Below are 19,522 nucleotides of genomic sequence, written 5' to 3' on the forward strand. Positions count from 1 at the left end.
AAGTGTCCACTGTCCCTTCCCTCCCACAGCCTGGCTCCATGCTGTCCACACCTCTACTCTCAGGACTTCTCACTCTGCCCCAGGGGCTGCCATGGCTGGAGACCTGAAGAGTGAGCACCCCTGAGAACCAGCTCTTTTTTTAAAAGGGAGGTTTGGGGGCTGGGGTTGTATATCAGTGGTAGAGTGCTTGCTTCCCATGCTTAAGGCCCTGGGTTCTGTCCCCAGGACTACATAAAAATAAGCAAAAAAATAAAGATATTGTGTCCATCTACAACTAAAAAAAATACTTAAGAAATAAGAGGAAGGTTTGGTTTCCAGGTTTGACCCTTCAACAGGGTTGTTCATTTCCTCCTAGTTATTTTGTTTTTGTAAGCAGACACCAACACATAAACAATGTCTAAGTCAAGACTATAGTGATTCAAGTGCTGGCTTAGAAATGTACAGTTGAAATGCAAAGATAAGTCTCCTTAATACCTTAATGACATCCAGCTTCTTCAAGAGCCCTAAAGACATCATCATCCCATATTCAGGTTCCTGGGTACCTCTGCGATGGGGGAAAGGATATTCTATCCTACTGCTAAGATTTATTTCTCAACCTGAAGACGAAGGTACATGCTGCTAAAATAAAATTTTCAGAAAATGTAAAATTACATACAAAAATACCATTTCCAGAGGTGTGTGCAGTGGTGCACACCTGTTGTGCCACTGCTTGGGATGCTTGTGCAGGTTCAAAGCTAGAATCTAAGAGTTCAAGACCACATGAGAGCACATAAGACCCATTCACAGGGAAAAAGAAAAAGGAAATCAGAAGAGAAAGAGAAACTGAGTCTCATATAGGATATGAAGGATTCAGGCAGGTGTTACAACCAGCTCACCTGAAAAGCTAAAGGGGCTCAGATTTAAGTGGAATAAGGGAAGTTGAGATGAACTGCAAATGGAGACAAAACTGGGGTTTGCACACTGGAGAGGAAGCTGATTATGTCTGCTAGACAATGCCGGCAGCACACACACCCCCACTGCAGACAGTCACAAACATGCCCATATCTCAGAGCAGGCAGAGGGAGCCTGGGGCTCCAACTCTTCCCTTGTTATCCTACACTCTTGAATGAGCCCAGAAAACACCAACCCTCAAAAGGAACCACCACACCCTGCCTGACTAGCAGCAAGACACTGGGAGGAGGGAATCACAGGGCTGACTGGGCTCTCTTGAGATGTACAATCACAATCCCAACTGGACCTCCGAAGCTGCTAGCCAGTGCTGACTCAATCCCCGGTACATAATTCCCCTTTCTGCAATATTACTCTTCTTTCTTCAGGTCTCCCAAAGTAATAGAGGTGCATAAGCATTCCCTCCCTCATGGGAGCTTTCTGGGAATCAGCCCTAACTGTAAACACACAAAATTACAAGACATTTTTTAAATATTTGTTTTTTAGCTATAGGTGGACACAACATCTTTATTTTCATTTATATGTGGACTGAGGATTTATATGTGGTACTGAGGTACAAACCCAGTATCTCACACATGGTAGGTAAGTACTCTACCTATGAGCCACAACCCAGCCCCACAAGATCTTAGTTGTCTTTTGTTTCTGGTTATAGAATAAGGCAGCACTTCATGCCATATAAAAGAAAGAGCTGAGCAAGGCAGGGTGGTTTTATAAAAATAAAAGCATCGAGGAGAGTGAAATTGGTCATTTCAAACTCTTTTCTCTTTTTGTTCTTTTAAGATACACATGACAGGAGACTGTACTTTGACGTATTACGTATACATGGATCATAACTCCGCATTTTGTAGAACCACAGAATGGGAGGCTACTCTCAAAGCCAGTTTTCTTACTCTGGTTCAGGCACTCTGGTTCTCTGGTTCTGGTTGTGCTTCAAGCACACAACTGAGGTGGAGCAACTCTGCTCTGGTCTGATCATTTGGCATTTCCAGTCCCAACATGTCCTTGATGGCCTCGTGATCACAGGTTTGGAGAGCTTCCATGATTCTAGCTGAAGAAAGACAACTTCCTGACAGGACATGGCTCCATGTGGATATTTCATACTTTTTCAGAGAACACAGTGTACCAGGCAGACGACTGTGACTATCAGAGGATCATACCATGAGTTTAAAATACAGCCATTAGCCAGGGTCTCCCTGAGCAAAATCAAAGAATGAGCCCAATGAGGCTCAAGGCATTTCAACCAAGTCACTGGCTCAACAACTTCTGGCACCTGAGGCTACACAATACCCAGAGGTATTATTCCATGTGCCACAAGGAGTCCCAGCAACTGTCCAGGCTCCTCCCTTTTTGGCCAGTAAGGAGCAATTCTGTTATCTAGTATCCTATCACTGGGTTCCATTAAAACAAGGAGAGAGACTAACCCGTCTAGGAGGCTGTCTATTGAAGGGTCCTCCTCACCACTGGAACACAGTGGCAGAAGGGCTGTTGTGAAAGCTAGCCACCAGCTAGACTAACCGATCGCTTATGTTATGTCAAGCTTTTTTGACATCACAGGTCCACCCTCTGTCAAGTTACCCAAAGGAGCCACTGGATGTGAAAAGCTAATGACAGCATCTTCCTGCCAAGCGAAAGATGTAGGCATGAGCAAGGAGAGATGAAGAGGCTCACATAGGGTAGTCTTCTCTGGCCATCTTGGGGAAAGCTGTGCACAGCCTCGTGTCATCAGTCTCCAGCATGGTCTGCAGTCTCAATGTCTCTGCTCAAGGGGGCATCAGGGGTTTGTGGAGCTCTCTGTGTGGTTCGCACACCCACCATGAGACGTGTCCCTGTGCTCCATGTTGCATTGGCCAGCTTCAGCTCCTTGGCCTTCTGGAACAGGGAAGCTCTTCTTAGAGACTCTGTGGGGGAAATCTGTACTGGATGAACCCCAAGAATTCAGGATCCAGTCCAGTCAACAGGCAGATAACAGACTCAAACCCAGTGAGCAGAGCTAGGGTCTCATGACAGGTAGCCTTTCTCTAAACATCCTCCAGGCTAAGTTGCTTGCCAAATAAATACAGCTTCATTAAACATGTCCTTATTCCTTCCATAATGCAGCAAGAATAGAGGTGTGACTACCACATTTAGTCTTTAAATTTTCTTTGTTGGAACTTCTGAATGAATCGCAGATTTGTTGTTTTCAAAAGTCTCTCAAGGCTAGGAAGCCATAACAAAATTCCAAGTATATCCATTACAAATGCACCATTTTTATTAATGTTATGCAAACAACTACATTTCAATTAAAAGAATAGTCAAAAACAGTTTCCAAAGCTGGGAGGGAAGAAGTAGCAAGAAAACGTATTTACTTTTCATTCACAAAAGTACAGCCAACATAGTTCATAGGCTATATACAATCTGCCCTTTATAAAATTCAAAATTTTTAGTTTCATCAGAACTACCATCATAATCTAATTTTAGGAAATTTTCATCCCCCCCAAACAAACAATCATACCCCACACCCATCAGCAATCACTCCCAGGTCCCTTATCCCCCCAACCCCCACCCCACCCCCTGGGGAGACCACACATCTATTTCTGTCTCTGTAGATTTGCCTGTTTATGTAAATGAAATCATCATATATTAAGTGATTCTTGTGTCTGGCTTCTTTTACAAAACAATTTTTTTCCTAAGCTATCCCACATGTATTAAGATGTTTCTAACCAGGTATGGTAGTGACAAAAATAAAGACAATTTTAAGAGTTTATTATTTAAAGTTCCCAAGAAGAAAGGACACACCCACATGGGGAGGGAAGTATAAGGGTCATTCTGGAGCCTCAAAGAGGAAAATATGGCCTTTGTTGTGAGTTCTGCTGAAAGGAATGTGTGAGGCAGGTATGCAAGTTTGGATGCTTTGATTTGATTTGATTTGATGCTTTGCACAGTTTCAGTGAGCTGTGGGATACAGAGGATTATCAAGTTGTCCAGTACCTGGCTCTGGTGTGACTGAGGGCAGAACTCTCACTTAGTGTGTAAGAGTATGTTAAAGAAGATATATAGGGGTATGAGCTCTGGATTGGTTAAAACATTAAAAATGTGCTCATGGAAAAATATTTGCAATCTCTAGGAATTAGCAAACTCTACGAGGGGCTGCCTAACCAAGCCCCCAAGGTGGCAAAACATCTTAAAATACAGAAAAATTAAAACGTGATTAACACACCACATTGGCCCTGGCCTATAGCTCAGTGGAAGATCTCATACTGAGCCTGCTCGAGAGCCCTAGGTTAAATCTATAACCCCTAACTTCTCCGCAAAAACCTAGCATATTTTAGCATACATTAGTACTTCTTTATATTGCTAAATATCTCAGTGTATGGATATATCACAATGTTTTAGCTACCATTTGGTGGACATTTGAGTCCTAATTTGGGGTTATTATGAATAATGCTGCAATTGTTAACAAGGAAAACCTAAATAAATTCTCCACTTTCACTTGCTCTTAATTGAAGTAAAAATCACTAATTTTGGAGGGCGCACAGCTGGGCAACACATTATCAGATTTCCACTAGTATGTCCCTCTGTGATGTGTGGGTTACGAATATAACAGCTACTACATTACCCAGTGGGTAACTGTGCTAAAAAACTGCACCTCTTCAGAAGAACAAGAACGGGATGCACAGGTCTGGCATCTCCACCTTCGTATTGAGTCTATCTCCTTTGCTACTTAATCTTTGGGTCAGATTCTATTCAACTCTGCATGTTGACATGTTGATCAATTGAAAAACATTTTGTCCAAAACTTTAATACAGGGTTAAGTGGACCCAGCCTTGCTTACTTTCTCTCCTCAACTGAAGGCTTAAGACACCTACCAGATGTCACAGTGGGAAATACCAGAGCATGAAAGGATTGAAAAGAAGTGGCCCATCAATTTCCTGGATATTCTCTACCTATTCAAAGACATGCATGTCCTTCCCTTCACTAGCCTCTCCCTCTCACTTATTATTCCTGGTCTATGTCTCTAACCCCTCAATGTCCATGCAGTTCAGAAGCTGATTTTGAACAAAGCTCTCGCTCTCTTCCTTTCTGTGGCCACTGGATAAAGCTTTGCTTCCTTCCCAATACTGGTCTCTCAGGACACTGGTTTTTCCATGGAAGAAGGCTTCAAACCTGGGTTCAATAATCCTACCTGCATTCACAAAAAAGATTTTATGTGAACATATATTCATTTCTATTGGACATACTAAATGAGTGGAAATACATTATTTTATCACAACTCTATGCCTAACTATTTGAGAGGCTGTGAGTGGCTTCATTATAAATTGCCACCAGTGGCCAGGCATGGTGGTACATGCATGTATCTCAGCAGCTTGGCAGACTGAGGCAGGAGGATGGTGAGTTCAAAGCCAGCCTCAGCAAAAGCAAGGCACTAAGCAATTCAGTGAGACCCTGTTTGTAACTAAAATACAAAATAGGGCTGGGGATGTGGATCAGTGGTCAACTGCCACTGAGTTCAATCCCCAGTACCCCAAAAAATAAAAATCCCCACCAGCAATAGATGAACGTTCCAATTAGTCCATATCATCAATAGCACTTCTAATGTCTATGCAGTATATCACTGCCATTGTGATTTGCTTTTCCCCAATGACTAATGATATTGACCATAATATCATGTATTGATATCATGTATTGACCATTTAGATATCTTTTCTAGAGAAATGCTAATTCAAGTCTATCCATATTTAAATTGGGTTATCTATTTTATTATTGAGTTGCTTATTAAGAGTTCTCTATAGGGATTTATTTATTTATTTATTTATTTGAGAATTCACAACACTGACTTCTATTAAGGAAGAAAAGCTAAATACTGTTTATATAGTCACTGTATTTTCCAGGCAGGTCAATTGGGCAAGCTCTTCCTTGAAGAGAGATGAATACTTCTCAGTCAAAAAAAAAGAATCACTTTTTTCTTTTTTAAACAAACCATGAACATTCTAGGGAAGAGCTAGATAGCTAGATTCTGGAGGCTCTGCAGTGAGGACCTAGGCCCTCTAGCAAGTAGTGATGCCAAGTAGAAATAACACCATGAGCCCAGGCTTCCCTGGTCCCATGAGAATGTTCTGGACCAGAGATCTAGGAGAAAAGTCTGGGCATTGCTACCAATCCTCATCGTTTGATGGGCCCTCTTTGGGCTGGTCCTGGGCCTCCTGTTCCAGCTGCACAGTGGATGCCTCCCTCTGTAGCACACAGGACCACAGCACAACTGGGGCTCTTCCTCCTCATACCAGCACTTTCACTGAAGTCAGGAAAGAAGGCTGCAATCTTTCTGCTGGCTGAAACCACAGAGTCTGAGCCATGGGTGGTGTTGGGCGTGTCTGAGATGCCAAAACTCCTAGGAATTGAATCTGGGGACATGTGGCATGCTCAAAACACTCTGGTGGGTCCCATCAGTGTCCTCCAAAGCTGGATGGCATCCTTGTGAGCAAGGATATAAGCTCGGATTGGCCCACCAGCCATGAACTCCACCAATCGCTGATAGAAAAAACGCTCTTCATGTTCTTTGTAAAACTTCTGGCAATCTTCCTTTCTCCACAGTAGTTCTCTCATTCGTACAATAAGGAACTTGTTGCTCAGAATCTGCTGATGAACAGCCCCCAGAATCAATGGGTGAGCAACTGCATCAGGCTTGATTAGGGCTAGAGTAAGCTGCAGAGCCTTAGGGCTTTGCAAAATTGAGGTCATCTTACTCCCAGCCAGGTCGACGTTCACCTGATCCTCCAGCTGCAAAACTAAGCCTCTATAGGGTTTTAAAACATGAAAAGTTCAAGAAGTATAGTAATTAAGAAAAAAACTACTCCAAAACACTTTGGACTCATTAGAAAGTTCATTCTTACATATGTTTAAAGGGAAGGCAGGTAATGAGGCTCCTGCCAACTCAGCAGGTGCCTGGATATATCCCAGGACCCACAAGGAATGCAGAATCCGGGCCCTTTCTCAGGGCCTGAGTCCACCTACATTGAACACATTCCCCAGGTGGTTAGTGTGAGAAATAAAGACTGAGCATGCTGGCCCAGGCAGGTGTGTGGTCTACACACAGGTGGTCAAGGACCCTACGCGCGCAAGGGAGCTCTGCAGCCCCCCACACAGAGCCCCCAAGGTTGAGCACACTGCTGTAGCCTCAAGTGTTGCCCTGTCCAGTCCACAGTACGGGACAGAGGGATACCCCACCCTCACAGGCAGCTTTCTCTTAGATGAGGCAAAAACGGGATCTCAGATCCTCAGAGGGATCTCACATCACTACCACTCAAATGCCCTTGGTTCCAGACAAATCACATGACCATAGCCAACAACAGAAGGCTAGGAAATGTCACCCAGAGTGGGCAGGCACACACACCAAAAACACCAGTGGCTCTGGGTGAAGGAACACATGCTCACGCTCCCCTAGGGAGGCCACCAGGAGTCCCTGCCAGTTGCCAGCAGCAACTCAGAGTCAGACTCTCTAGGGCAGGCCCACTCACCAGGCCTTCTCATCAGGATGTAGCTCCTGGCAGTTCAGAGCCCATAAGGGATTCCACAAGGTACAGCCCTGCCACCCACACTCTGGCTGCAATAATGGAACCAGAACAGAGACAGCCAATCCCTGTGGGAAAGAAGGAAAGCCACTGTGCAGAAGCCACCAAGGGGCCCTAGTGATAGAAAAACTCTTTGGGGCAGACACTGGGAGGATAGCCTGCCCTGACAGTGGGGCAGGCTTCCTGACTCACCTCCAGTTCTGCACCACGAGAAGCTCTGTGGTTCCTTGTTATCCTCCATGGCCACAGCTGAAGTTGGTGAGGCTCCCGGTGTTCCTAAGGATACAGGTCCTTCAGAACTTTGCTGGTTTTGCACAACAGGTATCCCCCACTAAGGCCACACCTATTTTGGAAACTGCTTCCGTAAGTGCCAGACACCAACCATAGGCCTGCTTCCCGTATTTGGGTTAGGAAGGTAAAGCATTACTCATCGGCTCCCTGCCGTTCCCAGAATGCAAGTAGAAAAACACCAACAACTCTGCTGGAAGGGATGATCTCTTATGTCAGACAAAAAATTGCTTCACTCAGCTCCTCCTCACACTCTCCCCCTGGAACGACACCTGCACCTGCTCTGCTTCCTACCTGTAGTTGTGGCAGGTCTTGCATTGGGGGGAACCCACCTTACAGCACTAGGCAAAATCAAAGGCTAGAACATGCTGTGAAGACAGGTTTGGGCAGGTGCACCATCACTGCTGCCGGGCTCTTGGGCTCAGCCACATCCGGGATACTTGGTGCCTCCAGTGGCCCCAGCTGTGCTTCTCAGGGCACCCACCAGATTCTGTCTACTCCATGTGAACTGTCACATAAGACTAAGGAAACAGGGTTCCATTAGTGTTCGTGAAAACAAGTATCCTTGACTTCCAAAGGAGCACCAGCTTATGTAGGAAAGAAGTCATGCCTTTTGTGTGGACAAGATACTAAACTCCAAGAGAACTTCTGCAATGACTGAACTGGGGTCCTGCCCCAGGGGATATGCTCCAGGTTAATTCCGTGTGGCAGTGACTACCCCAGACATTGATAAACCCAGCCTAATTCCCTCTTAAGATTGGGAGCCGGGCTGGGGTTGTGCTTCAGCAGTACAGCGCTCACCTGGCACGTGTGAGGCCCTGGGTTCGATCCTCAGCACCACATAAAAATAAATAAAATAAAGGTATTTTATTAAAAAAAAAAAGATTGGGAGCCATCTCATCACAAAAGCATAAAAAGTTAATTTGGAATTTATTATAAATTACTGCAATTTCTAAACTTGCCTGCCCATGCTTTGAACTCACCAACGTCTCCATTCAGCCCATGTATTCTTAACAAGTTAGTGGCTTTCGTCGGGACAGAGTGAACACAGTTCAGATGATGGTTCTGCGTACCCACTACCAAGCCCTAGACCCAGAAGGAGAATCCTACCAAGATGTAGGGCCTGCCCGAATGAACCTCCAACTGAGGGAATCATGATTGGTCCCCAAGTTTCCAGACAAAGAGGGGAATGAGAAACTGATGTGACTCCATTTTGGATAAACCAGCCTCTACCTTAGAGAAGCGTCTGTCCAAGGGGAGGTGACCCTTGTTTTTGGAAAACCCACAGAGCGTTCCTAGGCATGTGGCTACCCTGCTGAGTTATTTGTCTGTTAATAACAGAAAAGGCCTGTGGTGCCAGATGTCCCTGACTCAGCCCTTGCAATCCCTCACGCCCTATCCACCTCTTGAACTAACCAATCACCCTTACCCAACTTGTTCCTGCTAATGAATGTGCTAATTAATGTTAAGAGATCATGCAGTTTAAAGAAGAGTCCTTGTGTTTTAGGAGTTCATGGCAAATATGGAGAAATTAAGATGGCTTTGATTTTAAAACCAATCTGTGGGGTGCGGGTGAGGGAGTCGAGAGAGGTACTTACAACAAGACTGTGGATGTGTTAATAACTGCTGAAGGCAGGGTGGCAGAAGGGGACAGTGTGGGAGAGATGGCACCGACTAACCCCAACCACCACAATGGTGCTGCTCAAAAAATCCCTAATCAGAGGCCTTGCCACTTGTGAGCCAGCTCAGCTAGAAGAGTATTTTCTTTGATTAAAAGGTCTCAGTACAAGGGTTGCACCAAGGTAAGTAGACAACCCCTAGAGAAGGTCTCAAGCCAAAAACTGATAAGAGGGTGAAAGTCTAAAAATGTGACCTTCACTTCCTACAGTTGTGAGGGAGGCAGGAAGGGAGTGTCCAGCTGTCCTGACTGCCCAGTCCCCAGTCCATTTGATATATAATTCTCAAAAAAGTGGTGTAGGCAGCGAGCTAGCAAAAATAATAGACTGTTCTTAAATCTCCATACTAATGATGCTAAAAAATGAACCATTCATCAGAGAACTCTCTTCCAGCCCAAAGCACCCACTTCTGTCCTTCTCCCCCTTGTGGCCCTCACTTGTATTCCTTCAGTGGACTCCAAGCCTGCCTTTGGGGAACCCTCTGACCTTGAAGAATTTGAGATCCCAGGGAAAAAGAAAGAAAGTGGGAGGGGAATGAGCCCCTCAGAGAAAGGAATATCACCAGGTTGTTAGCTGTTGCTCTGGTGCTTTCAGGCACAACCACTTGTACTTTTGAATGACTTGGCAAAGTGGAGTGGTTCTGTTTGTCTTTATTTCCTTATAGAAAAACTTCCAAGGATCCAGCCCCAATTCACCTCTTCACTCTGACTTGCTCTTTTCAGGTGACCTGGAGTAAACTTTACACAACATTCAATTCTCCACCCATAGCATTCCTTCTGCTATTTATCTTAAATTTGAAATGTGTGACCTTGAACTGAGCCTGCTCAGGAATGTGGCCACCTTGACCTGAGGAGACTTTCCTAAATGAATATGTATAAATTTCCTCCAGAAAAGACCCTTGCAGTGGGGCTCCGGGTACAGGACGAGGCAAAGGAAGGTGGCATCTGACCTGTAGATTGGGAGAAAGTTGGGAGAGTGGTAGGAAAGTGTCCCCAGGGCTGGGTGGGGTTACCCTTTAATAGGCCACAAGAAGAGCTGGGGAAATTCACTAACCAGGGGGCTGGATGTGGACACCAACTTCTGCATGTGTCCAGTGCTTACCAGGTGTGCCACTTTGTGAGCAGTTCATGTGGATTCTCAGTCCGCCAGTGAGGCCAGGAGGTGACAGTTAACAGAGGGGGACACAGGTTTCAAATGCATAAGCAGCACAAAGAAACCACTGAGTGCAGCTGCCCTGGGCTCTGGAGTGTGCCTCTCGCACCTCATCCCTATTGGGTTCCTGATGAGGAACACAGCAGCCAGGGTGCAAGCAAGCCCTGTGACCAGGATACACCAGTGTGTCAAAAGGGCGCCATCTGGTGGCCATCATGGTGGGCCTTAAAGGCTGTAATCCAGAAGTTTGGGGGGTTTTTGAACCAGGGATTAAACCCATGGGGCACTTAACCACTGAAACACATCCCTTTTTATTCATTTTTATTTTGAGACAGGGTTTCCCTCAGTTGCTTAGGGCCTCACTTAGTTGCTGAGGCTGGCCTGGAACTTGTGATGCTCGTGCCTCAGCCTCCTGAGTGGCTGGAATTACAGGCATGTACCACTGCAACTGGCTCAGAAGATTTTTTTTAAAAATTACTTAGCATTTAAGATATACAAGCGAGGCTGGGGGCATAGTTCATTAGTAAAGCCCTTGGCTTAGCCTGAGTGAGGCCCTGAGTTCTATCCTTAGCGCCAAAAAATAAAGAAGAAACACAAGAAGACCAACAACACTGATAAATTAATTTAAGAGCTTTAAAGTTTATTCAATTAAATTAAGTCTTGCATATATTTAAAACCAAATAATAAAGGGTACATATAGTGAAATGTTAGCCTTCCTATGCCCCATAGTTTTCTACCACAGGAGCAGCTCTGAGCAGGATGTCTCCTTGCCAGCATGTCCACGTCCTAACCCCTGGGACCTGTGAGTAGAAGACTTCATGTGGCTAAAGGGCCTTTTCAGATGCGATTACAGTTAAGGATCTTTTTTTTTTTTTTTTTTTTTTTTTTTTTTGCTGCGGGTACTGGGGATTGAACTCAGGGCCACTCAACCACTGAACCACATCCCCAGCCCTATTTTGTATTTTATTTAGAGACAAGGTCTCACTGAGTTTCTTAGCTCCTTGCTGTTGCTGAGGCTGGGAGATCCTCCCGCCTCAGCCTCCCAAGCCATTGGGATTACAGACTTGAGCCACAGCACCTGGCACAGTTAAGGATCTTGAGATGGGAAGATTATCCTGGATTGTCAGGCGGGGCCACTGCAGTGACGAGAAACTTAGAGTTGCACCTTCCCAAGACTGTAGTGGAAGAAGGGAAGAGGAGGTGGAGGAGGGAGGAGGGTTGGAGGGGGAGGACAGGAGAGGGAGAGCAGGGGCATTGAAAATGGGGGCAGCCAAGGAGTGGGGGTGGCAAGGCTGACTTTCCCAGAGCCTCCACAAAGACCCAGGGCCCTGAGACATGTGTGGGGCTTCCTACTTTAAGACAATGATTACATGTCATGAGTCCCCACATTTGTGATCATTTGTTATGGGCAGCTACCAAAAGAAATGAATATTCACCCACCTCCTGGTCGTGCTCATTAACACCTCTCCAAGCCTCTTCCCCTCCACCATGCAGCACTGGGAGCTGTCGCATTCTGGGGATTGAACTCAGGGGTGCCCCAACAGAGCTAGATCCCCAACCCCTGGGATTTTTTTTTTAAATTTTGACACAGGGTCTTGCTGCATTGCTTCGAACTTGTGAGTCACGGGATTGTAGGTGTGTGCCACTGCGCCTTTCTCCGTCCTTCAAGTGGCTGTACGGCTCGTGTCACGCAGGCATTTACTGTTCTTTTTTTTAATATTTTTATCTTTTAGTTGTAGTTGGACACAATACCTTCATTTTATTTATTTATATGTGGTTCTGAGGATCGAACCCAGGGCCTCGCACATGCTAGGCGAGCACTTTGCCACTGAGCCACAACCCCAGCCCCTATTTGGCTGTTCTTGAAGGATGGTTTGAGAATTCTTCTGTCTGATTGAGCTTCATGTAAATAAGTCATAATTAAGTCTAATGCTGTACTTTCAGACTATTCTCATCTCATGGTCCACAGACATGCTAGTGTTTACATAGCAACTAACAGGAAGTGGAAGAAGGAGCTGGTGTTGTGGCTCAGTGGTAGAGCGCTTGCCTAGCATGCATGGCGCACTGGGTTTGATTCTCAGCACCACTTAGAGTTGCACCTTCCCAAGACTATAGGGGGAGGAGGGAAGAGGAGGTGGAGGAGGGAGGAGGGTTAGAGGGGGAGGACAGGAGAGGGAGAGCGGTCTACCAACAACTAAAAAAAATATTTTAAAGAAAGGAAGTGGAAGAAATGAGATCATCAACCTTGAGCTTTGTTGGAAAAAGTTACTATATTTTCTCTTTTTTTATTTTTTAGTTGTAGATGGACACAATGCCTATATTTTATTTATTTATTTTTATATGGTGCTCAGGATGTAACCCAGTGCCTCACACATGCTAGGCAAGCACTCTACCACTGAGCTTCAATCCCAGCCCACTATATTGTCTATTATATAAGAAAGCAATAAAGAGCAATGTGTAAAATATTAGATATTGATATTGCATAAAAACTTCTAGAGTCTTTTTTTTTTAAGGGTTAGAAATCTGAACTCAGGGCCTTGAGCATGCTCAATGAACATTTCTGAGCAAACCCCCAGGACCCCATCTTTTCCATGATTTAAATGAGACCTTGCTTTCTATTAATTTTACTTTTAATTTTGTGGTTTATAGGACTTGATTTTTTAGTATCAGGCTTTATGCTTGAAATACAGTTGATTCTTGTTATTCAAGTTGTTATTTATAAGTCACTATAAACACTGAATTAGTGAATATTAGCCTATTACTTACAGAGGAAATACAGAGTAAGCTTCCTACAAGCCTCTGATCACATTTATGTCAACTGAAATGCCACTTGCTACAAAGGTTCATTTGCCAATGTCCTCGTGAAATAAGCCATTTCATTACCATTGAAAACCTGTTCTTCCACACCCTGTATAATTCTAAGCAGGTGTTTTTAAAAATCATTCCAGTTTGCTGATTTGCAGAATCTGCCTGGTCTGCAAGTTCACAGTTTTCATGCCTGACCACCTTCCTGAAACAAGGTGGTTGGCCGCACCAGCCCAGGAGGCATTAACATGCTTCTGATTCTTTGGTTTTCAGCCTCACAATGATGCCTTTAACTGATGTTTTTTAAATTGGTCATCATCTCATGAATCTACACATTTCACTGCTTTCCAGAGCTTCGCCATATGCAGTGATGTTATTTCAGCATTTTCCAGAGCAGCCTCCTAGACAGATGGGTGAATTCCCTCCTCCTTCCCTGTGGCCCCCAGGGTTGTGGGGGCACGGCTCTGACTCCCTCTGTGGCTTACCCACCCCAACCTCCTAGGCCACACTGCAGGCCCTAGAGCTTCCTGGAGCTGGACAGCACCTCGGCTCTATCTGTGCCTCAGGCCACTGTATCTGCAAAATCACAAACAAAAAAAATTTTAGTGAATTCACAACCAAGGAATTCACAGATATTGAGGATCAACTGTAAGTAGTACCTGATCAGGCTGACTAAAGATGACTTTCTTCAATTTTTTTAGCATTACCACTGATGAGAAAATTTGTTTGCATAAGTAAGTAAAAGCTATTTATCCTTATTTTCCCAACACATTTTTGTTCTTGTCATTAACCAGATTTTAGATAATTCATTCTCTTTTTTTCTTTTAAATGTTTACTTTTCAATTGTAGTTGGACACAATACCTTTATTTTATTTTATTATTTTTATATGGTACTGAGGATCAAACCCAGGGCCTCACATGTACTAGGCAAGTGCTCTACCACTGAGCCACAACCCCAGCCCACAGATAATTAATCTCTTGAGGAACTAATCTCTTTAACTCTAGCAACTTTGCCTTAAATTCACAATATTTTTTTTGTGATGCTGTAAATGGATTTTAAATCCAATCAAACTCTAATACTTCAAATAAACATTATCCAAAAGAGGAGAATTTGAATCACAAATGTAAGCATAATTTCAAATTTTGCATTTTAAAGAAAAACAGGTGAGGAGCTGTGGCTGTGGCTCAGTTGTAGAGTACTTGCCTAGCATGTGTGAGGCACTGGGTTGGATTCTCAGTACCGCATATAAATAAATAAAATGAAGGTTTATCAACAACTAAAAAAAAATTTAAAAAGAAAAACAGGTGAAACTAATTTTAATATATTTTTAACCTGACAACCAAAATATGGTCACTGCAAAACATAATCAAAATGAAAGCTATTGTGAGGTGACTTATATTTTTTTTGTACTAAGTCCTTGAGAACTTATGTGTGTGGCACATCTCATTCATACTGTTGTAGGGAACAGATGAGGTAGGGCACCGAAGATAACAGGAAACAGTTTTATTTGGCTGTAGCCAGTTTCAGAGGGCACAGCTTTCGCTGAAGCCAGATTTACAGATAGGTAGTTAGTGTAGTTAGGTAAATCGGGTCTAATATTGAGTAAAATCGAAAATGAAGGCCATGTGGTGAATGGAGCCCAGGAAAGCAGAGCAGCACTTGGGGAAATTGAAATGTTAATGTTCCCAAGGCCCAGGGCCCATTCTAAAGAAATGTTAATGAAGCAGCTCCCAGAAAACAGGGAGGTGCTAATCAAAAGGCCCCTTCTGCCCAGAATACTCCTCTGGCCCATCTGCCCCTCATCTTTTGGGTCTTCTCACCTACATTCTATCACTGCAAGATAACAGAACAAAGGACAGGAACATGGACAGAAATGTAGGAAAGCTGGATGAAGACCTTAGCTATTAAAAGGGGAAGACATCGCCCTTCCACAGATTCCACCTCTTGGGTCCCCTTCTTCTTCCAGGGAGAAGTCTTTTCTGCTGTCCTTAATAAAGCTTCTACTTTCCACTCTAACCTTGCCTCAGCGTGCTTCTCTGGTGTTATACTACTATATATGCTGGGGAAGCAAGGACTCGTCACTGGTAAACAGCAGTAACAGATTGGAGGTTCCACCGAGATCTACACCGAGGTAAGCACCTCTCCAAGCACATCTTTGTCTTTCTTTCTGGAGGGTGATCTGGGCACCCAACAGCTACTTAAATGCAATACGTGCACCTGCCACTCTTCAAGACTCAGGTGAGAGGTTTCCTGGCCTAGGCAGCTCTCAATCACCTGTTCCATATAGAGCAGGCATGTTGGGTTCTTCCAAAGCCGCTTCCAACTTTTCTGTCTGGGCCCAGAGAGCAATTGGCGTGAGTACACAGTGTCCCTAATCCCGATCTGCCTTGGATGCATGGAGGTGGAGGAAGGAGTTTGGAATTCCAGTCCGGGCTATGCTCAGACGTATTCCTAAGGTTCCTTTCTCTTGAGCCCCCTCTCAACAGCCCTAAGGGGTATCTAAGGTGATCGGTAGATGAACGGCACTGAGGGAAAACCTCAATCACATTTGCCTCCGTGTGGGCTATGCAACACTCCCAACCCCACATCCATTCCTCCTGGATGCTCCCCTTCCTTCACAGGTCAGAAATGTTAGCAATTCAGGTTGTAGGACTGAGAGAAAAGCATGGGATAATTAGTAAAAGCTGCCCAGGTTCCCTCATGTGCATAGGTAACTTTCACTAGTCTGTTTTAAAATTTCCCATTATTGCTCCAATGTTTAGAATGTGCTGTGTTCTCTTTAAGCTGCTAGAGGGAGGCATTTTTAGAATCGAATCTTCCAATAGTCTCTCCAATGGAAAGGGCTACCTTACAACCAGGAGATATCCCTTACCCTCAGGAGGTTCCTTTAATCTATGGAGCAAAAGGCAACAAGAAGAGTGTGCGATTGATTCTCTTTTGCTCTGGGTTTTTAGTGACAGGGAGGAAAGCAGTAAGGCCCTTAAGTCTGAATCCTCCCAGGGTCTCTGGCACAGGACAAACTGAGACCCTAGCACTTTGCCAAAGGGGACCAGAAACACCCTTGGCAAAGCAAGGTGAGAGACAGGTTTTCTAGACCGTTCAGGAAGCTCAAACTTAGGGAGATGTCCCTAATGAGAACAGCTTTCTCCAGCGCATGTGCCCGAGTCCTGTTTTTTCCTCTTCTCACTCAGATGGGAGATTCTCTCTCCAATATGCCAGGTGCACCATTAACCTGCATGTTGAAAAATTGGGATAGATTTGACCCACGAATGCTCAAGAAAAAGTGCCTCATTTTCTTCTGTCACCAGTCCTGGCCTCAAAGCAAACTCCCTGACGGAGAAACCTTGCCACCAGAGGGAAATATCGATTTTAATACAATTTTACAGCTTGATAAATTTTGCAAAAAGGAAGGGAAATGGTGTGAAGTGCCGTATGTCCAGGTTTTCTTTGCCCTAAGGGAAAACCCCAAATTATGCCAACAATGTAAAGTAGACTTAGCTATGATATCTGCCACGAAGAGAGAAAATCTTGGGGACTCACCTATTGAGGAGAAAGAATCAGGAGGACCCACAAAATCTCCATCTGCTGTTGGTGTGCAACAGCAGCCCTCCTGTCCTCCATACCCTGGCCTCTCTGCATCTGCCCCAATAGACAGACCAAATATATTACCTCTCCAGGAGATGCCAGGAGGAGAATTTGGACCAATCAAAGTACATATACCCCATTCTCCCTTCAAGACTTAAGGCAGATAAAAACAGACTTGGGGAGATTTTGGGGGGACCCAGATAAATATACTGAGGTATTTCAAAACATATGCCAGGTGTTTGACCTCATCTGGAAAGATATTATGCTATTACTCAACCAGAACTTGACTTTCAATGAGAAGGAAGCAGCCCTAAGAGCAGCTGAGGAATTTGGGGATGACCTACACCTTGCTCTTGCCCCAGCAGAACAGACTAGGAGCAAACCCAATTATCCACCCAGAGCACAGGCAGTTCCCAGAAATGATCCTGAGTGGAACCCAAATGATGAGCAAGAGGCTTGGAAAATTAGCCATTTCCAAATGCTGGTCCTTGAGGCCCTCAGGAGAATCAAGCAAAAGCCCTTTCAGAAATTATTCAGGGACCCCAGGAAAGCCCTGCTATTTTCATGGAGAAACTCAGAGAGGCAATGAGAAAACACCACCACTGTGAATCCAGAGTCCACAGAGGGCCACCTACTTTTAAAGGATGAATTTATCACTCAGTTAGCCCCAGACATTCGGAGGAAGGTATAAAAATTGGCACATGGCCCTGATCAATCTTTAGATAACATCCTTTGACGTGCTACTTCCATTTTTTATAATAGAGATCAAGAGGAAAAGAAGGGAAAAAAGTTCAGAGACAGAAAAAAAAAAAACTGAAGCGCTGGTATTTGCTCTTAGAGGAGTAAGCTCCCAGGGTGAAAAAGGAGGAAGACAAAATGCTCCTCAATCCACAAAAGGGACTTGTTTCCATTGTGGAGAGAAAGGACATTTCAAAGAGGATTGCCCAATAGCCAAGTGACCACCTCAAAAGCCCTGCCCAAAATGTCAAGGCAATCACTGGAGGAATGACTGTCCTCAGGGGCATAGGTCCTTGAAGCCAGACTCCTCCACACAGGCCTGATGGGGCCAGGCTCAACTCTGGCTCCTGTAATTCCTATCACCCCACGTGAGCCCCGGGCATGCTTCTCCCTAGGGAGCCGAGAGGTCAACTTCCTCTTAGACACTGGTGCCAGTTGTTCTGTGCTCACCTCTTACCCGGACCTCTCTCCCTTAATATTACAACAGTGCAAGGAGTGTCTGGACTGCCAATCACCAGAGAGTTTACTCCCCCACTGAGTCGTGAGTGGGATGGGGTGATGTTGTCTCATGCATTTTTGATAGTCCCAGAATGTCCTACCCCTTTATTGGGAAGGGATTTACTTTCAAAACTTCAGACGTCCATTACAATGAATTTAGGACTGAGAGGGCCATTATGTTTGCCTTTATTAGAAGGTGATATAAACCATGAAGTGTGGGCTACTGAAGGCAAAATTGGACGGGCAAAAAGTGCAATTCCAATCAAAATAGTCTTTCCACATCAGAGACAATACCCCTTATGCCCAAAGGCAAAAAAGGGCTTATTAAAGATCATTCAGAACCTCAAAAGATAGAAACTTTTAGTGTCCTGCAACAGCCCATGTAACACACCCATTTTAGGATGCATTCATTTTAATGAAGCAGTTGTTACTCTCCACCCTATAGTTCCTAATCCATACACCCTGTTGTCTGAGATTCCAGCAGCCACTGCTTGGTTTACTGTGTTGGATTTGAAGAATGCCTTTTTCTGTATACCCTTAGACTCCCAATCACTTTATCTGTTTGTCTTTGAGGAACCAGAAAACAGATCTCAACTAACTTGGACAGTATTGCCCCAAGGGTTTAGAGATAACCCTCATTTGTTTGCCTAAACCTAGCTAAAGATTTAACAAAGTTCAGAGATAAAACATCTCTGACTGTCCTACAATATGTAGATGGCATACTTTTGTGTGCCTCTACTCAGAAGAAATGTCAGGAAGCTACCAAAGAACTTTTAAACTTCTTAGCTGATAAGGGTTATAAAGTCTCAAAGAAAAAAGCTCAATTGTGCCAAAAACAAGTTCAATATTTAGCATTACAGCTGTCTCAAGGAACTCACAAGCTAGTACCAGAAAGAATAACCCCTATAGGACAGTATCCTCTACCTCAAACCATAAAACAACTTAGAGGCTTCCTAGGGATAACTGGATACTGTAGGCTTTGGATCCCTGGATATGAGGAAATAGCTAAGCCTCTCTATAGCCTCCTCAAAGAGACACTACGCCAAGGAACAACTTCCCTGATACGGGAACCAGAACAGATTAAAGCCTTTAAGGCATTGAAAGGGACCTTACTCCAAGTCTCTGCCCTCAGCTTACCTACTGAGCAAAAATTCAACCTATTTGTCATGGAGAGAAGAGGAATAGCCCTGGAAGTGGTCACACAAGAGAAGGGACCAGCTCAGCAGCCAGTAGCTTATCTCAGTAAGGAACTTGATCTAGTGTCCCGAGGATGGCCTCATTGTTTG

General features: G+C 44.4%; 1 pseudogene; it reads right to left on the reverse strand.

The window, feature by feature from the left end:
• Positions 1 to 6,087: 6,087 nt before the first annotated feature.
• Positions 6,088 to 6,666, reverse strand: LOC143388052 (nucleoside diphosphate kinase 6 pseudogene; annotated as a pseudogene).
• Positions 6,667 to 19,522: the final 12,856 nt, after the last annotated feature.

Source organism: Callospermophilus lateralis, unplaced genomic scaffold, assembly GCF_048772815.1.
Source record: "Callospermophilus lateralis isolate mCalLat2 unplaced genomic scaffold, mCalLat2.hap1 Scaffold_129, whole genome shotgun sequence".
Taxonomy (NCBI): domain Eukaryota; kingdom Metazoa; phylum Chordata; class Mammalia; order Rodentia; family Sciuridae; genus Callospermophilus; species Callospermophilus lateralis.